The sequence below is a fragment of the Hydra vulgaris genome, chromosome 03, assembly GCF_038396675.1.
Source record: "Hydra vulgaris chromosome 03, alternate assembly HydraT2T_AEP".
NCBI lineage: Eukaryota > Metazoa > Cnidaria > Hydrozoa > Anthoathecata > Hydridae > Hydra > Hydra vulgaris.
In genome coordinates this window covers 14964490-14972582 of record NC_088922.1, presented here as the reverse complement: position 1 = coordinate 14972582, position 8093 = coordinate 14964490, and the positions used below count along the sequence as shown (strand labels likewise).

The 8093-nt window shown below is 26.8% G+C and overlaps 1 long non-coding RNA gene across 1 annotated transcript; it reads right to left on the bottom strand.

Moving 5' to 3' along the window:
* Window positions 1–215: 215 nt before the first annotated feature.
* Window positions 216–2098, bottom strand: LOC136077665 (uncharacterized). The gene is made up of 2 exons (XR_010637165.1): window positions 1937–2098; window positions 216–1697 (listed from the first exon to the last, which is right to left on the bottom strand). It is a non-coding gene; the product is annotated as an uncharacterized LOC136077665 (long non-coding RNA).
* Window positions 2099–8093: the final 5995 nt, after the last annotated feature.

Genomic DNA, 8093 nt, shown 5'->3' with positions numbered 1-8093 from the left:
GTTAAAAATAAAAGAAAACAAGTGAATTTTATAAATATTAGAGAAAAAAAGAAATTATTTTTTTGTATAATTGAATTTATTATTAAATGGCATTTACAAATTTAGTTAAGTCTTATGTATAAGTATTGGGAACTAAAAACTGTAAGTCTTATAGTTTTTAGTTCCCAATGCTGTATGCTAGAAGGTTAATAACATAACAGTATGATAAACGGCAATCATTTCTACCCTCTATATTCTCTACTACTATATTCTCTATTTTTTGTAGCAAGATGCCATTTTGTACAAATTCTACATGAATTGTTGACTGAGTGCTGTGAGTATACAAAAACTTAGGGGTTCCTTCTAGAATTATATTATACTTGAATTCTATTATTGCATAAACTATTTGAATAAAATATTATTAAGTGTCACTTATACTGGTAAAAAAAAACCAGGTCTGAATTATAGTTATTTATAACAACTTTTAAAACAAATAAAAAGTAAAAAATAGTTTCTTATAATTTAAAGGATAATCACTCAATACAATTGAAGAAACAAATGTATATAAAAATACATTTGTTTGAAAAAAATTTATTTATATCTTTATATAGAAATGTTCAAAACGTTTCTCCTCTTTGAAATATCTCCTTAACTTTAATTAAATATCCTGCTTACCTGCTGTTAAGTATTATGGTTATATATTACAGCTTGCTGACTTTTTTATATTAATGAACTGTAAATAGCTGTTAAATAATTTTATAAATGTGTTGTTGAGTTTATTCGCATAATAGATTGATTATATGACGTTAAATTCAAGAAAATGATTTGCTAAAGAATATTATTAGTCTAAAGAATATTATTAGTAAGAGATAACTGCTACACAAATGATCTTGTATAATCGAAAAACTGATTTCATTGGATATTTGGCAGCAATTAAATCTGCTCAAGGTATTTCTTGACTGGGTTGAATAAGAAGGTTCACCATTAAATTATTTATTATCATACAAGCTCATTCAAAACCATCTAGAGCTCTTTTTTGGTGCTGTGAGATCTGCAGAAATGTTTAACAGCAATATCAATTGCCAACAATTCACATATAAATAACATTTTATGCAAAGTACTGTTTAATTTTCAAATGAAAACTGCAGCATCAGAGATAAAACTCATATATATGTTTTAGACGATTCTTTTGGTTATTTTAGTACTAAAATATCTTTTACTGAAATTGAATTAATAAGAAAATTTGATTTGTTGGAGAGAGAACTAACAGTTAGTGATCACGATAATGCAGATATTCCAAACTGCAACAATCTATTTGAATACAAAAAAACTTTGATCCCATATATTGCTGGATACGTAGATAAAATGACTTCAAAAAAAAAATATCCTCATTAAATGTCAGAATGCACTAGTACCTTTTCATTTAAAACAAAATAGCTTTTTAAAATTCAAAGACATAGGAGGTTTGAATAAACCAACTATAAGTGTTATATGCAAAGAAACAGAAAGTTGTTTCCAAATTAATTGGTTGTTTTAATAGATTGCCTCTTTCCAAATGAAATTGGAATTCAAAATGCATTAGCAAGTGCTGCTTTGAGATCAGTCGATTTCTTGAAAATAATAATTGATCTAGCTCCTCATGTTTGACTCAACTCTAAGTGATAACAATATATTTTCCTTGCTTTTTGGCTCATTTGGCAGTTTGGCTGCCAAATTAACTAGAAAAAGAAATATATATATATATATATATATATATATATATATATATATATATATATATATATATATATAATATAAGACACAAATAACTATATAAAAAAATTCTAGAAGGAACCCCTGAGTTGTGTGTACTCACAGAGCTCAGCTAATAGTTCATGCAGCATTTGTAAATTTGTGATATCTATTTGAAAAACTAATTTCATAATAGTTTATTTTAAAAAGATATTTAGCTGCCTACCATGCAGTTATGTTATTAACCTTCTAGCACACAGCATTGGGTTGTTAAGAACTAAAAGGTGCATAAATTGTATTATAAACAATATTAAACAAATAATTTATAGTAAAACAAAAATTAAAAGAAAGTAGTTAAATGAAAAATAAACAAAATATGAATAAAATTATTTCAGTTTTTCAAACTTAAAATAATTATTCGAAAGTTGTTTGGAAATTGTTAACTTGTATAACTACTAGTTCCTTATTTGTTCTTTACTAATGTTAAATAAACTAATTCTTAATTAAAAAAAAACTAAAAATTTTTATCTTATTTAATAACATTTATTTATCTTTAAAAAAGCAAGATATTATTATAATATCTTGCTTTTTTAATAATAATAATTATACAAACTTATTGTTTAGAATATATTTTGTTAAACAATAGAGAAATTTACGTAAATATGTAATATTGCCTTTTTTTTTAATTATTGTTATGTAAAACCAAAAATTAAATTTGAGACATGTACATTTCATAATATTTATATATGTAAATGACATATAAGTTCGTAACAAAAATTTCTTCATTTGTAATCAACCGAAACCGCCGCCATCTTGGGAGGCCAAAACTGGCTTCAAAAAATTTGCCGGATACGCTATCCAGTTGTATTTTGAGATCAGTGGAAAATATCGATCTTTCAACCATGAAAATAAAACTTGGCCACATAGTTGGTTTTAACGTGTCCGATTTGGAAAGATACTCTGTTTAATATATGATTACATATCAAGGTTTTTTGTTCGCTACCGTGAGATTACCATTAATTCGTTTTCCTTATTTCTTCTGCAGAAACAAAGATAACGTGGCTTTAGTTATTTAATATTTTAAATATAATAAAATATGAATTCATATTTAACTGAAGAATTAGTTGCTTGTGCAATAGAAACAAAGCATAGGCCTAATGTATTAAATTACAAAAATAGACTCATTAAAGAGCTCTCAGAGATTAATTTAATGCAGCCAAGAATACCGGATTCTAACCAAGTTAATACAGATATGATGGATTTTGTACCCTTAATTAAAAGAAATCTTGGTTATACATCATTAAGGTATTGTTTTGTTTGTTTTGAGTTTTTTAAGTTTTTTATTTAATGAAAATAATATCATAATATGGACCTAAAATTCTGGATGTTAGATCATCTAACATCTAACAAAATTAAATCAATATAGATTATAATCAAATAGATTAAAACTTTTGTTGTTGTTTCTTTAATTGTTAAATCCTTTTACCAGATTTATACAGATTTATACTCATTTTTACAATGAGTATAAATCTGTATAAATCTTGTATAATATTAATAAATCTGTATAAATCTTTGAAACACATTACCATGATTGTAATTTGTTTCAAAATGAATTATTTATTAACCAAACAAATGACCTATGTCATAAGTCATTTGTTTGGTTAATACATAATTCATTTTGAAACAAATTACAATGAGTATAAATCTGTATAAATCTAAAAGGATTTAATAATTAGTTACAACAAAAAAAGTTGTTGTTGGATGTTAGATCATCTAACATACAGAAAGTTTTAGGCTTTGATAGATTTATTTTATTTCTTAAAGAGTTAGAGTATATACTCTAGTTCTTAAAGTGACCAACCGTCCTCCTTTAGGGAGGACAGTCCTCCTTTTGTAGATTCTGTCCTCCCTCGATAAGTGTCCTCCTTTCTGTCCTCCTTTTCGATATTTTAAAACTAATCTGTTAATCTCTGAATTCAAAGATGCCGCGTCGAACTTTTTTTCACCCAATCATTTTCATAAGCTGTAAATATTGTATTTAAGATCGCAAATACAAAACAGTATCATAAATAATTGTATTTTTTTGTCAAAATACAAAAATAAAATATTTTCAAGACCCCACTGTGTCTGTCCAGGGTTAATTTTATTTATTCATAATGCGCTTGCATCGTTCGTGTAGCCCTATATTTTATTTTTAATTAAATTTTTTTATCTTAAATTTTTTTTCCTCCTTTTCATTGTAAAAAAAATGGTCACCTTATAATTCTTTATGAAAAAAAAACTTTTAGTTAAACTAAATCTTTATCTTTTTTTTTATCAATATTATTAATAATATTATATTAAATTTTAGTATTTTATACCTATTATTACATTTCAGTATATTTTACTATTTTTCTCAGATCTACTGAAGATGGAAATTGTCTTTATAGCTCAGTCTCTTTGCTTTTAAATGACAGTAAGCATACTTAAAAAATTCTAAGGTTACTGACATCAATTGAGTTATTCGAAAACATATATTTTTACACAAGGTATGATTATTTTTTGAGTTATTTTAATCAACATAGCTCTAAATATTCTCAGCTTGCTAATTTATTTTTTATCGCTGTTTCATTTAAATGCTCTGACAGTTTTTCAACGATTAATGATAATATGATTTCTGAACTTTTTTTAAAAGAAGCATATTTAAATTGCTTTGATAAAACATTTTCATCTTTCATTTGCCTAATAGCATTATCTAGTGTTATAAAGCAACCTATTGAATCTATCTATCCTGAAATTGGTTTTAAAAAGTATCATTGTTTTTTTAATACAGTTGTAAAGCCTCGTATCCAAAAATTAAGTTGTCCGATAAACATTCTGTGGTGCAATTTAGATAAAATAAAAAACAAAAGTGTTTTATGTTTTAATCCAAATCATTTTGTACCACTGATTAAAGATCTTTCAAAAAAACGACCAGCTGTTGTTTTGAGTGATGCAAGTTTACTTGATATCAAAAAAATAAAAATGTCTAAGTCTTGTTTTCCACCTACAAATAATAAAATACAAAAAGCAATCCAGTCTAAATTAGTTTTTCCTACTGTTTCTAAGAACTCTTTAGATTTAGATAAGTCTGGAGATTGTGATAAAACAGTTAAAACTGAATTGATTATTTCAAAAGACGCCAACAACAGTGATAAAAACACTCTTGACTTAAATATTCCACTTAATGAAAACATGGTTGTTGATGTTAGTTTATTAACTATAAATCAGGTAGCATCTTATTCAAAGAATGATGTTTCTTCATATCATCTACAGGTTGAAAATTTAAAATCAGGATCAAATGATAGCAAACTGTTATCTCTAATTAATAATGTCTGGATTCCTGATAAATGTTTCCAATTTCCCCTAACAAGTAAAAGCAGAAAAAGAAAATTCTTGCTAAAATGGTTAAGTGATTTTTCTTGGCTTTGTTATTCTAAAGTTAAAGATGGAGCATATTGTCTTCCGTGTACTCTTTTTGGTGCAAGCTTACCAAACAAATATGCATTATGTAAATTATTCAAAGAACCATTTAATACCTGGCGTAATGCTATAAAAGTTTTTAATGATCATGAGAAAACTGTTGACGGATTGCACATCAAGTCCATGCATTGTTATAATATGCTTTTACTAGAGTTAAAAATAACACTTTTCCTATTGAAGTTTCTCTAGATTTTTCTAGGAAGCAGCGTATAGAAGAAAACAAAAAAAAGCTTGCATCAATTGTCAAGACTATAATCATTTTGGGTCGAAATGATATGTCTCTACGAGGTCATAGAGATGATAGAAAATATCAAGGAGAAATTGGAGAATCTTCAAAAATTTCAGGGCTGGGTAATTTTATTGAGCTTCTAAATTTTAGAGTTGATGCTGGTGATTCAATTCTAAAGGAGCATCTTCTCTCTGCCCCAAAAAATTCTACATATATTTCGAAGACCATTCAGAACAAGTTAATTGAGTGTTGTGGAAATGCGATTGAAGAGATATTAATAAATGATATTAAAAAAAGTAAGTACTTTTCTATTATGGCAGACGAGGCTTCAGACTGTGCAACGCTAGAACAACTTTCTATTGTCATACGTTATGTTGACTTGAACAGTAATATAAAGGAAGTTTTTTTACGCTTTTTCGAATGCAAGACAGGAACAAGTGGTTTAAACATAGCTACCAACATTCTTGAAACTTTAAAAGAATTCGGCCTAGATATACAAAGATGCAGAGGTCAATCTTATGATGGAGCTGCTTCAATGGCAGGTGAATACAAAGGTGTTTCATCTCTTATAAAAAATGTTAATTCTAAGGCATTATTTGTTCACTGTGCCTCACATAAACTTAGTTTAGTTGTTGGGAAAAGTTGTCAAATCCAGCAAGTAAAAAATTTGCTTGAGCAAGTTAAAGACATATCTTATTTTTTTAACTTATCTCCTAAAAGAAGCAATTGCTTAAAAAAATACCTTCTTCCTGGTCAAGCAAAACTTATTGACACATGTCGAACTCGGTGGGTACATAAGCTTTGTGGACTTGATGTATTTTTTGATAATTATTCTGCAGTTTTTTCTGCTTTTGAAGAAATGGAAGACAATAATTTAAAAAATACAATAAAGAAACATCTTCAAAAGCGTCTTCTTTTATGAAGTTGTTGTCAAATTTTTCTTTTATAGTTTCTTTAGTTTTAACTAAACAGCTTATGGATTACTTTTACGGAATTATGATCACCCTTCAAACTAAATCTTTTGATATTTCCCAGCAAGTGGATGAAATACAAAATTTGACTAATCGTTTAAAAGAAATACAAAAAAATGCAGATGCTTACCATAACAAATGGTATAAAATTGCTCTTGCATTGGCAAAAACATTTGATATTGAGGAAAAAAAACCTAGAACTTGTGGTATTCAGAAGCATAGAAATAATCAAATATGTGATACTATATCTGATTATTTTAAAGTTTCTATTACACTGCTTCTTGTTAATCATCTTCTCAATGAACTAGAAAACAGGTTTGACGTTGAGAGTATGATTGTTTATAATGGTCTTAGTGCTCTTCCTGCTAGTTTAACAAAGCAATATATTAAATCTGTCCATGGAAGGAAAAGTTCCTTAAGTTTTTAAATTTTTATAAATCTGATCTTCCTCATTTCTCATCAATTCATGCTGAATTAGAGTTATGGGAGGAATTTTGGAAAGAAAAGACAGAATTACCATCTGCTATTTTAGATACATTAAAGTTCATGGATATGAGAGGCTTTCCAAAAATTTTAGAGGCTTTTCATATACTTGCTACAATACCAATTACAACTTGTGAGTGTGAAAGGTCAATATCTACTCTTAGAAGAATAGAAACTTATACTAGGAGTACTATGGCAGAAAATAGATTGAATGGACTTGCCTTAATGTCTATTCATCAGGAAATAGTTCCTGATATTAACAGAGTTATTGAAATTTTTGCATCAAAAGGAGACAGAAAATTAGAATTGTTATTCAAATAAAAATTTAGTAAAAAGTAATTTGTAAAAAATTTAACTATCATTTAATAAGTGTCTTTTAAATAATCTGTAAATCGTTTCTTATTAATAATTTACTATTCATTGTTTTAAATATTTTTAATATAAACTACTAAAATAATATTTTCATTTTCTGCTTCTATTAATTCCTAATGTTGAAAGCATTTTCAGGTGAAATCTTTTTTAGTTATTATTTTATTTGTTGTATTATATTCTGTATATATTGTATTTTATATTATTATATTAAAATGTTAAAAAAGGAAAAAAAACTATAAAATGTTATCAAAAAATGTGTGCATAACTGCCTATAAAAAAAAAAAGAATCCAGAAATGGAGGGCTAACCTTAGGCTACATTACTAGTATTTTACTTAAATTGCCTATCAAGAAAAGAAAAGAATCCAGAAATGGAGCTAACCTTAGGCGACATTACTATTACTTTACTCAAATTGCCTATCAAGAAAAGGAAAGAATCCAGAAATGGAGGGCTAACCTTAGGCAATACGACAGTTTACTGATGGAGTGCAAAGTCCTATGGCTTACCTTCTCGTTGGTGCACTTCGTTAAGTGAATTAGACAAGTATTATGTCTAATTTATGAACTAAATAGCCAAGGCAACATTTTAAATAATTTTTCAATAAATAAATAACTAAAAACCATGAAAAGTAACTTTTACCAAGATTTTTTTTTTACCTTATAATTTGAAATATTTTATCTGAAATGATTTTAAAATTTTTTTACGGTTGTTTACGGACTTGATTTCTAACAAGAGATATCATAATCAACTTTGCTTACATTCCAGCAGAAAATTATTTCTACTGAGTAAGATTAAAATAAAATGATATTATTTTTGTCTTTTATAAGT